This window comes from Sceloporus undulatus, chromosome 6, assembly GCF_019175285.1.
Source record: "Sceloporus undulatus isolate JIND9_A2432 ecotype Alabama chromosome 6, SceUnd_v1.1, whole genome shotgun sequence".
Taxonomy (NCBI): domain Eukaryota; kingdom Metazoa; phylum Chordata; class Lepidosauria; order Squamata; family Phrynosomatidae; genus Sceloporus; species Sceloporus undulatus.
This window is the reverse complement of record NC_056527.1, coordinates 92584772-92602983: the sequence shown is the minus strand read 5'-3', so window position 1 is coordinate 92602983 and position 18212 is coordinate 92584772. Positions and strand designations below refer to the sequence as shown.

General features: G+C 42.4%; 1 protein-coding gene across 4 annotated transcripts in view; it reads right to left on the bottom strand.

Moving 5' to 3' along the window:
* TBKBP1 (TBK1 binding protein 1) overlaps positions 1-18212 on the bottom strand; it is an 86365-nt gene that overhangs the window by 66579 nt on the left and 1574 nt on the right. The window contains exon 1 of one of the 4 annotated variants that reach the window (XM_042477178.1): positions 13401-13427. The exons of the other annotated variants lie outside the window; for them this stretch is intronic. The gene's annotated coding sequence lies outside the window, so the exon portion shown is untranslated. Of the gene's footprint in view, positions 1-13400; positions 13428-18212 lie in introns of those variants that run through there. 4 annotated transcript variants of the gene reach the window in all.

Below are 18212 nucleotides of genomic sequence, written 5' to 3'. Positions count from 1 at the left end.
CAACAGTCATTGTGCAGCTCTTCCATTTTCCTCCTTAACAAAAAAAAACCCCATCTTTTTGTTGTTGTTGTTTTGGTGATAAGGAAAAAAAACCTGGAAGAAGCAGATGAAAGTCCAGAGCTTTAAAACATGATATATTTGTACTCAAGTTGTGGAAAATACTGGGTTACAAGTTGAAGACAATAAAGACATCCAGACCGAACAATTCTGTTTTTGAGTCAGAGTCAAAAGCGGCACCTGACTGACAAAACATGGCCTGTGAACATTTTACATATGGGAGACAGAGGACAAAAAAGGTGCCCAAGACCTTCTACAACTCAATGATAGAGGTGAGACTTGAACAAATGTTTCCTGGAATCATAAAGCTGGAAGAGAATACAAGGGCCTCTTAGAGTAATAAGCCTTTAAACATTTTGATTGACAGATGACACATATTCTGTGAGAGAGCCTCTGACTGCTAAGTTATGAGCATACGGCATGACGCAAGGTCACTACAGGATTGCATCAGGCCATGTGGCCCTGAATGATCACTCACACCCAACACTCCATATAAGTGGACCAGAAGACTAGTCACATGTTGTTGTCGGTTGTTGTGAGTTGAGAGTTATTGTTGGAGCAGCAAGTTGTTGCCGTGAGCTAGTGTGGAGCTGGAGAGCAGATGTTGGAGTTGACTGAAAGTCAGAGAGGAGTGTGCATATCTGTACTGTATAATACTGTACTCTTTGCAACCTGAAGATGACACATCTTTGAATGAATCAACTGTCTGTGAGTTTTTCTTTTAAGTGTCAAAAGCGGTCAGTGCATTGCCAGTACCAAAAAAGAAAAGGAAAGGAAAAAAAGCTGTGTTTTTGTACTCTGCTGTGTATATTGTTTTGGCTGTAGCTGAGTAACTGTTCCCCAGACAGTGGCAGGTGTTTAAGCCTTTGTCCCACCTATATAGGTCGCCTCTCCCTGCCCTTCTCTTCTTCCCATTTCTGGACAGGGCCATCCATCCCAACCCCGTTGTGTAGGAATACACAAAATAAACAGGCCTCAAGTTGCTGGACCTTCTCTTCCCACAGGTCAAACAACTTGAACCTGCTGCAGGTGTAGCTACTCACATTCTTTGGCAAGAACACAAACATGCTACAGCTTTTGCAGGTGTAACTGGTAGGAGCCCTGGTGGCACAGTAGTGAAATGCCTGTACTGCAGCCACTCACTCACAAACCATAAGGTTGTGAGTTCAATACCAACCAGGGCTCAAGCTCGACTCAGGCTTGCATCCTTCTGAGGTCACTAAAATGAGTACCCAGTTTGTTGGGGGCAATTAGCTTACAGTTGTAAACCACTTAGAGACTGTTTAGGTGGCATGAAGCAGTATATAAATGAAGCTGCTATTGTCCATATTAAATAATCTGAGTAGGCACCGAAACAAAACTCAGGATCTCCCCCACTAATATCCGCGCACAGCTGAGCTCTGTTTGCCGAGCTCCAGGGACTTGGAGTGCGACTATATGAGCTAGCAGATGCTAGCTCCTCCTTCAACCAAGCAGGGACGTAGCTAGGATTTTAGGAAGGGGGGCGGGTTCCAGACTAAGTGCCACCATTATAATAGAGCTTGGGTGCAGCGGCGCAGCAGCACACATCATTCATTTTTCTAATGGAAGGGGGGGGGTCCAGACCCCAAGAACCTCCCCCCCCCTTGGCTACGTCCCTGAACCAAGTCTCTCTGACTCTCACTTTCTCTCTGCAGAAGCCCTGTCTCGCTGGCTCACTTCCTCTCCAGTCTCTTGACTCATTTTTTTCCTCTAGATCTTGGACAGGAACAGGGAGGCTTTGACTTTTCTGGAGCATTGAGCTTCAACTCCTCTAAGCCTTGGGCAACATTATCAATGGTAAACCATTGCAGAAGTTGAACCCCAAAACATCCAGGCTGCAGAACCAGATTGCTCAGCAAGCCTTGCATAGCACACAACTCTTTTGCAAAAATCTCATTTGGTGAATGGGAAAAAAGAGCAAGAGGAGTTAATGCAGAAAAATTGAACCTGTGCAAATTATATCAGCTACCAATCCCTGGCCAACGAACTTCCACATTGGCTCATTAGCAAATGTGATAACAAGCTCACACATTTCCAAGTGAATCCCTTCTGGCAAAGGAAACTTTCATTTTCAACTCCTTAAACTTTCATTTTGAAGGTCTCCTCCCTGTTACACCATATCTTGTTGCTGGATAATATAATATTTCCCTTTGACACTTCACTGTTTCCTTTGGCTTTGCATACTGTTCATTTTTTTACAAGTGGGGAGGGGTTGTGGTTAGTACAGGAATTAGTATTCAAATGCATTCAATTAAATACAAAGCCACACACTTTTTTGAGAAAGGCATCATTAAAACCATTTTTAAAAGCTACCCATGCCTCAAAGACAAAACATTAAAAAAAAATAAGAAAAGCAACAAAGCAGAACAAGACACTGGTATGAATCTAAACACAAGTGAAAGAATTTAGCTCAGCAGTATAAAGAAGCACTTGAGGAATCAGGTACTTGCCAATTCCAAGATAAGCCTTTTGGCCAGATTGATTGAGCAATTCTGGGACCTGTGGCCTCCAAAAGTAACTTTTCCAAGCTTGGATATGAACTAACTTGATATGCACCTTCCATATCAGGGAGGTGCATATCAGATATGCACATGATATAACTCAACTTTATTGGAACCTATGGAAGAGACAATAGTGAACAAAAAATGCTTCTTCAAAATATGCATAACATAGCTTCACTTGCCCGCTATAAACGTCTAACACAAAATGTAACACCCACTTAATATATTAGGTATAAAACCCAGTTAGCCAAAACCAAATGGTAGTCACAACTGGACTTAATGAACCAGTGGGAAGTGTATAATAAGTGTAGAGGAATTTGTTCAATGGGTCTTGAGTTGGAACTAGCAACTGGATTTAAGTAACTGATGCCAACATGCACTTCCCCTGCCTTCAAATAGGTAACTATCTCCACATAATAGCTAGTTTGCCTAGACAGTTTGCCTCACATAAATATTGTCAGATTGGGGGAGTGTTTTGTTTTCTTTTATCCTTGCACTGCAATGCTAACTACACAGCAGGGATCAATGACTAATTTGGCTCTAGGATGCCTCATCTTACGATTCCTCACCTCAACAGGAATGCTGTTGGTTACAAAGAAAAGATGCATACCACCTACAAATACCACTATGGACCAATACATAAGCTTGGAACTGTCTTGCTCAAACTACTTGTTGGATTGTAGGTTACAGTTCCAACATCTGGAGGGCCACAAGTTGCTCATTCCTACTTCAAAAAGTCTGAGTAGCTTAGCAGGCCAATTTTAGAAAGCACTGTTCAGAGATGGCTTGTTGAAAAACTAATCAGTTTGTTATAAACCACTATTCTGCATCTAGGCCAATGCTATTCAAAGGTTTGGACCATGGTCAATGAGTCTGAGGAGATGTTAGCTCTCCAGATGGTTTAGACAGAGCTCTAGTTTATTCTCCTGAACTTCAACAGAGAAGTAGACTACTATAAATCTCAGGATTCTGCAGGACGGAGCCATGGCAGTTAAAATAGTATCAAAGGACTTAAATTTTGTAGTGTAGATTAGTGTTATTCAAAGTGATAGTCTACAAACTGCTGCTGGCCCATAAGCCCTCAACTGCTGATCTCTAGAGAGTTTCCAGGAAGTAAAGGAACAACTGTAGCCAATGGACAGAAAAATGGTAATGCTTCTTGGCAAATTAGGGAAAATACTGTCAGTCCCCACATTTGACAGCTTAAAAAGACTAAGATTCAAGGGGAGGTGGATATTGATGAAGAGAAGATAGAAAAGTTCATGATTCCAAGGCTCGTTGAGGCTCATTTCTGATCATGCACATCTCATTAGACACAGGAATGGATAAAAGGCAGATTGAACCCATTGGAAAATTAAATTTGCAATAGTTCAACTTCAGTACTTGAAGGACAGCTTCACTTCAGGATTGCCATAAACTGGAAAAGACTTGAGGGCTCACAACAACAACAAATACTTGCAGGCAGTTGACCACCCGGATAACACCCAGGGAAGTTACAAAATACAATGCAAAAATAAAATAAAATAAAATAAACCCTTAAAAACTATACTCGTTTTAAAATCATATTCACCATTCCCCAACATAATAATGAACAATCGAGTCACTGGGGTTTAAGAGATAACAGCCAGACTGAGACATTGTGTGAGTCTCTATGTCATTTGTTGCAAATCAACAAGGGTTTCTGGTTAGCTGTGATTCAGCAACAGGGACAATACAAAGCCCTTTTCCTCTCTGAAATTAGACTGCAGAAATTAAGAAAGGCTGTCAAAGAGCAGAAGTAGGAATAGATCCAGTAGTGGTGGTGGTGGTGATGGTGTGCCTTTGAGTTGTTTCTGTCATATGGTGATCCTTAGGAAAACCTATCATAGGGTTTTCTGAAGCTGAGAGAGTGTGCCTCACCCAAGGTCACCCAGTGGGTTTCCATGACTAAGCAGGGAATCGAACCCCGATATCCAGTGTCACTGTCCAATGCCCAAACCATTATACCACGCTGACCCTCAAATTTGTGCATGAAAGGATTTCTGCATGAGCTCTTATCCTGGGGCAGGGGGTTTGAGCCCAGTTCTTGGACTGAGAAAGTGTTGAGAGTGACCTTGGTCAACAGTTCCACCTCCTCCCTTCCTCTGCTGGTAGTTTGCATCTGGCTCTGGTTGGGATATCTTGGACAGAGGTTGGAGAAGTGTCCTTATACATAAATAATAAAAAAATAATATCTTCCACAATCCAACCCAGCCAGTGTGCCCAAGGTCTCTGCAGCTTCTTATTTTCCACTAGTCACTGTTCCCCAGACATAGACCTATATTTCTCATACTCATTGCAGGCAAATGATGGTCTTGATTTTACCTCTTGAGGGACACCCTTTAAATATGTTCTTTACATACATATGTATGGTACTACTCTTCAAGATTCAGACCCTTCTCCTGCAAGTCAAATCTCCAAAGATGCAGGCAGATGCAAATTTGAAAGCAGTAGCACAAAGGTGCCATGTGGTTTGTACAGTCTGCCACTGGATCAGGAGATGAAATTGGTTTCTAGTTGGCTGGCTGAAAACCCATGCCATTCAACCCATACTTAGCATATGTGTGTCAGAGATTTCAGTGCTCTTTAAGTATGACTAAAAGCACAGTCCTAATTATGTCTAAAACTAAAACTGCCAAGGGCCTTCTGAGCTGAGACTACGTTAGCTGAGTCTGTGCTGAATCCAAATCCCTCTCAACCTAGGGCTGCTGGAAATTAATACTTAGAGTAGGCCACTGAAATCAGTGGAATTTATGTTAAGCATGACTTAAGTCTCATGGGTTTTCAGTCTAAGTAGGGCTAAATCTGGAAACCAATCCCATGACCTGGTCTGATAGCAGACTATGTACCAACTGCATGGCACTTCTGTGTTAACCAAGTCCAACCTGGTGCTGGTGTTGTGGCATTTCAACACCATCGCCTCTACAACCTCTCTTCTGTCTCTTCTGTGAGCAGAGCTTAGCCAATAGAGCAGTTCTGCCAGCAGACTGATTTATCAGCAGATCTCTGCTTTAGCTGCTAGCAGAGCAACACTACCAGCAGAAGAGGTTTAAGATTAATCCTAATCCTCTACATCCAACACATCTATGAGTGACGATTAAACTGTAAATCTGGGAGGAGTCCTATGCTTTTTCACACAAGAATGGACATATTAAAAATACACTAGAATATCTCTGTCTTTAATTGCAAAACAACAGATCATACTTATGAACTGATGTTGAGTTGGGACACTAAACCAAGAAGCCTAGAAGGAAAGACTCCAGGCAACAGAGCATCCCAGCACCAAATACCACCACTCTATTTCAACATTTTGTGGCCAGAAAGCCCTCTTTCTCACTAGTAGAACAGATACTATACATATAGCAGAGCTGGGAAGTAACAAGTTGCATCTAAGATAACTACCTGTAAAAAGTTACTGTTTAAAAAAAAAAGAGCAAGGGCATAATAACATTCAGGGGTAGCTGTATTGGTCATGAAGCAAAATATAACAAAATACAAAATCCACAAAAGAGTGATACCTTTATTGGCCATACAAAATGCATAAAATGCATGATGTAAATTGCAAAGCTCCGTTGGCTGCTTCATCAGGCAAAAAAAAAATGCCTGATAAAGAGCCCAGTGGAGCTTTAAAGTCAGTCTGATTTATTTTCTGCATTTCGGAAGAGCATAATAACACTACGTTTTCAAAGTAACACAATGAGTAAAGTTACTCTGGTGGTATAAAACAAATAACAGATTCTAGCAACTTTTAAAAGTTACTTTTAAAGGCATCTTTAAGAAGCATTTTGACAAGAATCTTTAGTTTTGTGCCATTCTCTTATGAAATCTAAAAGCTCAAATCCAATAGCTAACCCCCCACCCTCACCCCAACTACAGTAGACCTATGAAACTAAAAGAATGAATGTAAGTGTTTACTTGCCGTATTCCCATTGATTCCATTGGTCTACTTGGGTTGGGGTTTTGGACAAAATCTACTGGATTTTGGACAAATAAAAAGTAGCAAGCAGTATAACAAGTACTGCAACACATTAGTTTTAAAAAACACTGCAAAATGCAATGCTAGTTTTTAAAAAAACATAATAAGAGGAGTTACTTGAGAAAAACTAATTTCCCTAGCTTTGGCCTGCAGAAGGTCCTAGGCTCAAATCTTGACATAAAAGGATCAGACAACAGCTGATGAAAAGGACCACACTCTGCCCATCACTCTGGAGAGCAGCTGCCAGTCAGAGAAGACAATCCTAAACTGCCTGGAGGAATGGTTCCATCTGCTACAAGGTTGTGTATTTTGTTCACTTTGTAATCTGCAAATTCTCTGAGCAGAGCTGTAAAAATGTGACAGTGATGTCTAGAGTTTGACAGACCTTTTGCTTTTGTATATTGCCTCCCTTACCCCATGGAAGCAGAACCATTCCTTCTGCCCAGCATCATCATTTCAATCACAGGATGGAAAAGAGGGGAAAGAGGCCAGGGAATTGGAAGCAATTAAGCAAAGATCTTCTTCGTCACAGCCAAGTAACCGGCAGCCGGAAAGAGAAGCTATAGTCCTCCTAGCAAAAAAGAGAGCCAGAAAGAATTCTGTTTTCCAGACAGCAGCTGGTACACAGCGTTATTTAGAATACAGTAATCTGTTTGGAAATGATTTCATGGGGCCATTTAGACTCACCCTGCATCCTGGTACTCAGGAATATGGCGTAGCAAAATTGTGCATCAAGAAAAACTGGAGTCGAAACCTTTAACAAAGCATGCAAAATACCATATTTCCTTACATTTACACTTCCCCCACCATAGTCAAAGAAAAGAAGCAATTGTCATGCTGACTGCTGACAGGCTCCAGAAGTCACGAAAAGTTGTATTTCGAGACTATATCTCCTTCAAACAGCACAGTGAATCATGTAGTCCATAAGAATAAAGCTTGCTATCCTACTGCTTTATGCTTCTAAGAAACTACTGGATTTTCCTCATTCAAATTTATCTTGAGAGTCATAAGAGCTAGAAACTTGAAATGTGACATTTAATCAGTAAGCAAGAGTGAGAAGAAAACTGAAAGCTATTGTATCAAATTTTGAACTTGGAATGGGTGGAAGAATTCATGGAGCCTTGCCCGTTTTCAGGGACGCTTTCAAATATTATGCATAAAGGACATTTACTATACACTTAAGATATAAAGTGTGTATGCAAGAAATTTGTGTTTACAAACCCATACAAGATGCATACACATATGTATGCTGGAGAATATGGACTGCATATGGCTCTCGACTTCATCTGAACAGCACCAAATAAACATAAACACTTGCAATTGTATAATATATAAGAGCACCTGCCAAGAATTCCTTTTTTACATACTACTGTACAGACTCAGTCTATAGAGGGCACAGTCAAAAAGTGTAGGTGACTTAAAACCATGCTGTTTACATTGTACCTTAGGATCTTAGACTCTGTGCACTCAGGATCAATATTCTGTTTTAATTATCTCCCTTTTTGTTGTTGTATGCCTTGATGTTGTTTCCAATTTATGGCAATCCTAAAATGACCCTATCTTGGGGTTTTCTTGGCAAGATTTATTCAGAGGTGCTTTTCCTTTCCCTTTCCCTGAAGATGAGAGAGTGTTATTTGCTTAAGGCCACCCAGTGGGTTTCCATGGCCAAATGGAGAACTGAACCCTGGTCTTCTGAGTACTAGTCCAGCGCTCAAAGCACTACACCAAACTGGCTCTCATATATCCTATATCTTATCACCTTAGTTTTCCCTAAGAAGACAAGCTTAGTGACCTGGTTCCAATAGGCATGGATTCAAATGGACCAAATGAGAAACAGGAGGGAGTCACCGATATCTAGAAGGCAAAAGTACACTCTCATCTTGAATCCTTCCAGCTTATAATATTTGGAATAGGGGCATTGGCAGGCCAGAACTGAGGAAAGAAGCACCACTAATAGAAGATGAGAGAGAATACACTGCAACATTTTCTTGCAGATTGCAACTGCAGCCGTAAAATGGCAAAGACCACACTGAGCATTAAACTGTAACTGTTCCATTTCTCTTAAGAGGTCATGATCAATGAACCCATGCAACATGTGCATGAGAAAGAGCTATGCACGTAGCTAAGCCATTTTAAAATTTTTGATTACAATTCTAGTTCAGCCATTTGTGTTGCTGAAGAAGCAAGCTACCTTCCAGTATAAAATTGCCACGTTTACACTAAGAAGTAGGTTACCTCTTCAGCATGCAATAACACCATTCAACATGAGACACTTCAACATATTCCTTTCAATTTTTGTCATAGTCTCAGAACCACTGGTGACTCCAGTCTGAGAATCACTGTACCTCTAAGACCCTATCTGTATATAAAGAAGGAAAGGGAGGATACAGAGGAAGCTTATGGATGAGATCTAAAACTACTGGCCTATTACTCTTGGTGCATGGAATATGCTTCCCACTCCGCATAGTACATCTTACACCTATTATTTCACACGTTCCACAGACCAATAGATCCCAGGGGATGTTCGTTCACAGTTCCTATTCATTTCAATGTGGATTGCAATCAAGGAACTTCTCAAGTACTGGGACCCAAAATTCAGACAGTTTACCTTTCCCTCAATGTACGCAAAATTCCTCCGGTGGCAGCTTCTTACCCATGAAAGAGCATAAAAAGAGGCCTACAGACCAGACCAAAGGCCTACAGAGTCCAACCTTCTGTTCCCACAGCAGCCAACCAAACACCCCAATGGGAAGCCCCCAGTCGGCACCCCATGAGCACCCCATGAGTGCAACATCAGCCTTCCACTGTCATTTTCATATTCTGTCCCCATAGTGGCCAACCAAATGTCCCAATGAGAAGCCACAAACAGCCCACAGCAGCGCATGCTGTTGTTCTCATCTGCAGAGGTATATATTTTCTCTGCTAGTGGATGTAATACATTAGGTTTCATTCTGATCTCTCTTTCTCCCCAGAAATGAAACTCAAGATGGCTCATTAAACAAATAAAACAAGTGCAGTCTAAAAATATACACAACACTAAGGCAACTTCAAAAGCACATCATGACAAACAGCCATTAACAGCCTTCTCCTCCACAAATTTTAGTTTCTGTTTAAAGCCATTCAGGTTCATATCCATCACTGCACCTTGTGGCAGTGAATTCCACAGTTTAACTACATGACATACTATGGCCTCATAGTAAGAGCAGCCAGGGTTCACACTTGCCACAGGAAGGATAACAGAAGCATTTGTCTGAGGGAAAATTTCACCCAGAAACCAGATGACAGTTGGATAACAAAATGTTAGGGTGGGAGAAAAATACAAAATAAGGATTCAAATACTAAACATTCAGCTCTCTATCACAGTATCTCAGTTTAATCCTCTTCTGTTGCAAGGCTATGCTGTCAAAACCAACCATACATAAGAGTGAAGAATATGCATAGCATCACAAAGAAACCAAACTGGTGGTATGTTCGTTTTGAACCTAGTAGGCCAGTTCGTGAGCTGAGAAACAGAGGCACACATATTATAATCCCAGAAACGTTAGGAAAAGAGTAGCTCCTGACAAATGATGAGAAATGTATTCTGTATGTACTCAGAGGCACTCATTTCTATCATTTATCTATTGCCTTTGTCTAATGAAGAAGCCAGTGGAGCTTTGAAAACTTGTATTATGCATTTTGTGCATTTTGGTTGGCCGATTAAAGGTATCACTGTTTTATGGATTTTGGATGTTATCGTACAGCTCTATGGCCAACACAGCTATCTGGGGATATGTTCTCTATCATTGCTTCACAAAATTTGAAAGATGAGCCTCGACTCTGTTTTGCACATTTTGGTTAGACAAGTATGGGGGACATGGATAAGGTCATGGGGGGTAAGAATAGTTGGCATTTGCTGAAGAGGGAGCAAACTGACATACAACAGAACAATGGGACCAACTGGTAGGCAGATCATCATATGATTACAGGTTGAGCAGGCAGGGAAAAGATCCCTGGAATCTACTAGCGGTTGCAAAAAAGCTACTCGACAAGGAGATTAGGGTGCATGTTTGGTTATCATTCATTATACGTATTCTGTTTACTGAAATCCCACCTTTCTTCAGTCATGGAACTTAAGAGGGAAGACATGGGGTTCCCAGGTTGTCTCCAGTCCCAAACTCTGACAGATGAGATGGGCAAGGAACAAATCCTGAGTCAGGAAGATCAATAAACAGTAAGGTTGCTTAAGGACACAACCAGCATAGAAAAAGTGTGGAATGCAATGGGGTGGGAAGTAGGAAACGATATCCAGGGAAGATAAGCGAAAAAGGATGGGAAATAGAGAGGGCACTGAGCCAAGACAGTGTGAGATGGGTTGGGGGGGCCGAAGCAGAGAGGAAATGGGAACAGATGGAAAGGCCAACAAACAGCAGGAATGTGGGTGCCGAGTTCCTAGCAGGCAGCCACATGGTAAAAGAAGAGGGGGAAAGTAGTGGGGAAACAGAGGGGGGAGCTCAATGTAGTTTGGTTGGAGATCCAGGGACCTGGATTTCCAGGGAAATAAAAAACCATTTAAAAATCAGGAACAGGAAGGGAAAACAATAGAAGGAGGACTGCAGGGGAATAATGGTAGAGGATCTCATGGTGGGGGGGGGGGGCAATTTGGAAAAACCAAAACAAAACAGTTAGTTAGGGTGAAAATTCAGAGTAAGGACAAGAAAGAATGGGAGAGGTTGCAATTCCAATATGTCAAGAGGGTCGAGAGAGGGCTGTAGGTTAATAGTGGTAGAAGGTATAATGGAGGGGGGGGGAACTATAGAAAAATCAAAACATACAATTAGTTGGGAAGAAAATTCAGAAAGAGGTCAAGAAAGAAGAAGGGAGGTTGCAGCTCCAGTTGGTGGAGAGGGCTGAGAGAGGTGTTGCTTCTCTCTTCTGTTGCTCCTTTTCTTTCTCTTTCCTTTGCTCTGCCAGCTCTAGTTTCCTGCTCCTGATAACACACACCTCTAGGGCTCCATCCACACTGCAGAAATAATTCAGTTTGACACTGCTTTAACTGCCATGGCTCAATACTATGAAATTCTGGGGATTGTCATTTGTTAATAGTGATAGAAGGTCTCATGGAAGTGTGCATGGGATTGTGGAAATATCAAAACATAGTTAGTTGGGAAGGAAACTCAGAGAGAGAACAAGAAAGAAGGGGGGAAGTTTGCAATTCCAATGGATGGAGAGGTTAAAGAGAAGGCTGCAGGTTAATAGAGGCAGAAGGTATAATGGCAGAGGGGAATTGTCAAAAAATCAAAACATAACAGTTAGTTGGGAAGAAAATTCAGAATAAGGACAAGCAAGGAGGGGGGAGGATTGCAATTCCACTATATGTGGAGAGGGTCAAGAGAGAGCTGCAGGTTAATAGTGGCAAAAGGTATAATGGAAGGTGGGGATTGTGGAAAAATCAAAACATACAATTAGTTGGGAAGAAAATTTTGAAAGAGGTCAAGAAAGAAGGAGGAGGTTTACAACTCCAGAGAGTGGAGAGGGTTGAGAGAGGGCTGCAGGTTAATAGAGGTAAAAATAATGTATAATGGAGGGGGGGCAATTGTGAAAAAATCAAAATATACCAGTTAACTGGAAAGAAAATCCAGAGTAAAGACAAGAAAGGAGAGGGGAGGATTGCAATTCCAATAGATCAAGAGGGTTGAGAGAGGGTCTGCAGTTTAATAGTGGTAGAAGGTCTCATGGAAGTGTGTGGTGGGGACTGTGATCAAAACATAGCAGCAAATTGGGAAGAAAACACAGAGTGAGGACAAGAAAGAAGTGGGGGGATGAAGTTTCCAATTCCAATGAGTAGAAAGAGGGCTGCAGGTCAAGAGTAGGAAAAGGTATAATGGAAGTGGGGGGGATTGTGGGGGGGGAATCAAATCATACAAATAGTTGGAAGAAAAATTCAGAGGGAGGACAAAAGAGAAGTGGGGGAAGATTGCAATTCCAATGGATAGAGAGGATAGAGAAATGGCTGCAGGTGAAGAGTGGTAGAAGGTCTCAGGGAAGTGTAGGGGGATTGTGGGAAAGATCAAAACACAACAATTAGTTTGGGAAGACAATTCAGAGAGAGGACAAGAAAGATGAAGGGGAGGATTGCAATGCCAGTGGATAGAAACAAAGAGGGGAGCAGGAAAAGGAAGTGGGGAAGGGATCCTTAGGGGAGGCCAGCTGCCTTGAGAGAAGAACTGAAGGCATATATGCAATTTGGGGGGCTGGGGGTTGCAAGAGATCGGTTGCAGGAGATGTGGGGAGTTTGCTGAGGATGCACAGACCCAGGGAGGAGGAATCAGGATGAGAGTCCTGATAGGATTTTTCTTTTTTCCCTAGTTTGATTGTGTCAGCTTGGATGGAGATCAGAGGCAAGGCAGCTGATACAGATGGGGAGGAAAGAGAAGGGGGTTGTTGATAACAGATCCAGGCTGGAGGGGGGGGGTTAGCGGCGGGGGATACACATCAGATGGGGGGAGGGAAGAGATCACCCAAATAAAACTGATGCACAGCCCAGGGAAAGGGGGAGCTTGGGAGCTCTCTTAACTCTCTTCACCCCCCCCAGGGCAGGCTTTGGGCCAAGGCCAAGGGAGAGGACACCCAGCTGGACACACTCCACAATGCCCCCCCAAAGCATGGGGGGCCAGATCCCCTTCCTCCCACCCCGGGATCAGCTTCCCCATCAGGGTGCATTCCTGGAGTACCAACCCCATGATCTCCCACCGATCCCTTAGGCAAGCATCTGATCCCTTCTCCCTCCCTCTCCCTTAGCCATTCTTATTTTTTAACGGGGGGGGGATTGATCAGGTTGGACTTACCTCACCTCCCAGCTGGGTTGAGCTCCAATCGTCAATCCTGAGCAAGAAGGCAGGGAGAAGGGAGGAAGGAGGGAAAGAACGAAAGGAAGGAAGGGGCTTCTTTGGGGAGGCGCTTATGGGGGGAGGTGGCTTCACTGGCTTCTTTTCTCCCCCCTCTTGTTCTTTTGTTGCTTCTCCAGCTTTTCCCCCTTCCTTTTCAGCCGATCCCCAGTAGATCTCAGGGGATCCCTCTCTCTTCTCTCCCCCCCTTCTCCTTCCTTTTTCTCCTTTCTCTCCTCCTTCCTTCCTTCTTTCTTTCTCCTCCTCCTTCAGGCTCACCCATCAAGGGGGCTGGCAAAAGCCACAACGCCTCCCACGTGTTGTGGCACTCACCTTTGGGGGCCTCAAGGGGCCCTGCCACACCTCCATCACCACTGCCCTGATGCCCCCCCCCCACCAGGAAAGGCAAGGGAGGGTGTGGCACAAATGCCAAGAGAAGAAGAATGTGTACAGTTCTTCCTCTGCTGCTGGCTGGCCTGCTGTTATGCCTCTCTCTTGTTCTCATTCGCTCTTTCCTTTTTCCTTTGCTCTGCCAGCTCTCCAGTTTCTGCTCCCGGTCACACATCTCTCTAGGGCTGCGTCCACACTGAGAGAAATAACCCGGTTTTGCACCGCTTACAGTCGGCCCCTTCACACATTTTTTATCCATTGATTTATCTAGTTCAAAATTTGCAGATGACACCAACTTAGGACAAATAGCTACATACTCCAGAGGATGAGATCAAAATTCAAATTGACCTTAAATAGATTAGAAAGCTGAGCCAAAGCTAATAAAATTAATTTCAAAACAGAGAAACATAAGTGGTACTGCACTTAGGGCAAACAAAAATGAAAATGCATCGATGTAGGATGGGGGGACACCTGGCTGTATGAAACTACATGTGAAAGGGATCTAGGACGTCCTAAAGAGACCACAAGTTGAACATGAGTCAAACAGTGTGATGCGGCAAGCTAAAAAGGCCAATGCGATTCTAGGCTGCTTCAATAGAAGTATAGTGTCTAGATCAAGGGAACTAATAGTACCACCTATATTCTGCCTGGTCGCTGCCTCACTAGAATCTGGGCCCAGTCCTGGGCACAGGTTGTTGACAAGCCTGAAGCATGTCCTAAGGAGGGTCCACCAAAAATAGTGAAGGGTCTGGAAAGCATGCCCTACAAGTAGGAGGACTTAGGGAGCGCTGGATGTATTCAGCCTGGAGAAGAGGGCGGTTAAGGGGTGTGATATGATAGCCTTGTTTAAATATTTGAAGGGATGTCATATTGAGGAGGAGAAGTAAGCTTTTTTTCTGCTGCTCCAGAGGGGACTAGGACACAGAACAGGGATGCAAGCTATAGCAAGCAAAAGAGATTCCACCTCCAACATTAGGAGGAACTTCCTGTGACATAAGGGCTGTTCAACAGTGGAAAAACACTTCTCGGAGTGTAGTGGAGTTCCTTCCTTGGAGGAAGTCTTTAAACAGAGTGCTGCATGGCCATCTGTTGGGGGTGCTTTGAGTTTCTTGCCATGGCAGGGGTTGGACTGGATGGCCTTGCGGTTCTTTCCAACTCTATGATTCTATAATTCTATGAACTGCCATGACTCCATGCTATGGAAATTTGCTTTGTTGTTTGTTGTGGCACAGGAGCTCTCGACAGAGAAGGCTAAAGATCTAAAAAAAATTACAAATCCAGAACTTACATAGCATTGAGCCACAGCAATTAAAGCGGGTGTCAAAACTGCAACCACAACTTGACAAAAATCTCCTTAATCCTCTACCCTACTCCAGCTCCTCGCTCTTACACCTCAGATGGGATTGTGGGGTTGGACTCACAATCTGCTTCTCCAAATGGAAACAGAATTATACACAGTTCTGAGACAACTCTTTTCTTCTTAAGACCACAGTCCACTCCATTTAATTAGGCCCGGGCACAACTCTAGGTAGCCTTTTGGGGGGCTGGGGGGCTGTCATGAGGAAGAGGTGAAGAAAGTCTGTTTCGGTCAATCTGGTTGTACATACTCAACTCTGAATCCAACCCACTGAACTTAGAAAGGGGAAAAACAACTATTGAAGTAATAATTTAAAAACTTGATTCAAATGCATCATCAGTACATCAAGATGTTTCAAAGGAAACAGTTCAAACTTTTCTGTAACTATACCGTAGAAGCCTCTATGACACACAGCATATAAAACATACATACATCCGTCATGACAAAGTTATTATCACTTGCATTAAAGTGTCCAAAAATTCACGTCAGAATGTAAAGGATAGTCTTATTTGGAAATGCATGCAAAACTATATATTGGATTTCTGCTCCTATCACTATTTAAAAATACCTCCATATATGTGTCCAATAAAACACTACCAAATAAGAGAACAATTATGTTCAGAAAAAATACTTGGATTTATAATTGATAGATAAGAGGATAACTCCAAGTCCACTGTTATTATTTTATGAAGAATGGCATGCCCATTCAAAACCGGAAATATTGTTATTCAAAAAAACAGATACCTTTTCTTTATGTAGAAATCTGAAAAGTAGCCCCCTACAAAGTCATCTATATCAGTACTCGGTTGCCACAAAGATTCAACAGAATGTATCAAGTAAGCATATGAGCTTTAATTTGTAAAGACAGAGGCCCCATGACACAAGCATAATAAAATTACATTACTATTACAATCATCACGTGTTCATACCCATGAACAGGAGGGAAGGAAGGGCAAATGGCGACAGGAAGAAAGAAACAACACATAGACATTACATCGTCGTCATCATTATCATCATCATCAGTACCACACCACACGCTGCTGCTCATCCTTTAAAATATCGTTTCAAAATCCAAAGTTTAAAAGCTTTTAAATGTATACTATTTGCCTGCACAATGGCCACCTACCCTGTTTCCCCGAAAATAAGATCATACCTATAAATACCAGCAGGCAAGGAGCGGAAAGATTGGGGCCAATGGTTCTAAAGCAAATGGAGTCGTAAAGAAATCCGGATGGATGAATTTCAGGTTTGGAGAGTTATGACAATTTTCCAGAAGAATACGACTTAATTATATTTGAATAAATGTAGATGTTTGAATATCACTTAATACAAGTATAAGGACAATCCGGTGAGGAAATAAGCCATAGTGTGTCTTTTGAGGAAAAAGAAATAAGACACGTGTCTTATTTTCGGGGAGGAAACACGGGCCTGTTACAGGACTGCCAAAATTATAAAGCTGCTTCCGGTCTCTTTGGAGGTATTACTATTTAATGATGCATGCATCCTAAGAATCCAGCAGAAGCCACAAAGCTGCACTCCAGTGATTAGGAATGGCAGTGTGTGGCTTTGGCGCGACCTCTAGGACTTTGGGACCCAGTTTCATTTAAATAGCATACCCTCCCAAAGAGACCCAAAGCAGCTTTATTTGGCCGCTGTAAACAGGCCAAAGCGTATCAGAAATGCTGTCGTTAGGGTGTGTTATTTCCTGGTAGTCCTGCCTATGCAATTAGGCAAGTCAAATAGCTACCTGAAGTGTCAGTTGTTGAGCGAGAGGCCAAGGAAGTTTATTATTGATTTATATGTCACCTTTCTCCAAATGGGGACTCAAATCAGCTTTCCATTAACAAATTAAAATAGAGCATGTAAAACAATAGGAGTACAAAAGTTTATAAAAGCAAGTAGTAAAACCAGAATTGAATTAAACAACACTACTTTTAAAGCACTAAAAAATCCACATGACATTATATATGATGAGGAAAGGAGGGAAGTTTGGTTTGTCGCCACAACAACATGTCTGGGTGGCCCATACAGCCAGGCTACTGCCTTCTGATGGGAGATGGTTATCCTCCTGCCAATGTTGAAGGGAAGATTCAACTGTCACCGTAGTTGGTCTTATGTATGTAAACCGTTGCACCATCTTGTCTTTTGCCTATGGTGATAAAATATCTTCAAGCAGACTGTTTCCTATATAGCCAAGGCCTTGGACTAGTGATCCAATGGTTCCCAACTTTTTCATCCAGATATTTTGGACTTCAGCCCCCCAAATCCTGACTGCTAAGCTGGTTTCGGACTTTGGGAGCTGAAGCCCCAAACACCAGAGGACCAGAGTTTGGAATCACTGCAACTTTCTAGTAGTTACAGTATAAGGATCTCAAGAGTAGAAAATCTGGGAAAGTATTGATTGGGAGGGACTATGGGGTTTATCACACAAGTCCCATGACTGCATTAGTAAAAGGAACCTGATTATACTGGTTTGGGAGCATTTCATATTTCATGTCTCTTCAATAGCACTACTGGGCCCTTGTGCCATTTCGCATTCATCGCTAACCCTTCTTCCTGCCCTATACCCTACCCAGAGTGCCATTTTTAATGTTAGGTTTTTTTTAATCTTTAATGCACTTCCAGAGGTATGCTAATACAATTTAAAAAGAAAAGAAAAGAAAAACAAGAAGTGGGGGAAATTTAAAAAAAGAGGAAAACAGCTTGTTGCTCCTGAGGACAGCAGTGGGTTTGGGAGCTTATTGACAAGTTTTCATTAAAGGTGCACTTCTCATAATGCTTTGAGGGCAAGGCAGAGTGACCAAGGGAGATGGCATTGTGTAATACATATGCCAAAGGAGCTATTTTCCAACTTAATGGGGTTTAAAAGCGTGTGTGATAAAGTCCTATGGCATCATCTTTTACTTGCACTAACCAAATTTTCACCAACTTAGCTTTAGCCATGTGACAGTATTCCCTCCTCCTCCTCCCCCACTGAGGTTGCCCCTTAATGCAGGCCAGAATATTTGGAACGTTAATGCCGAGGC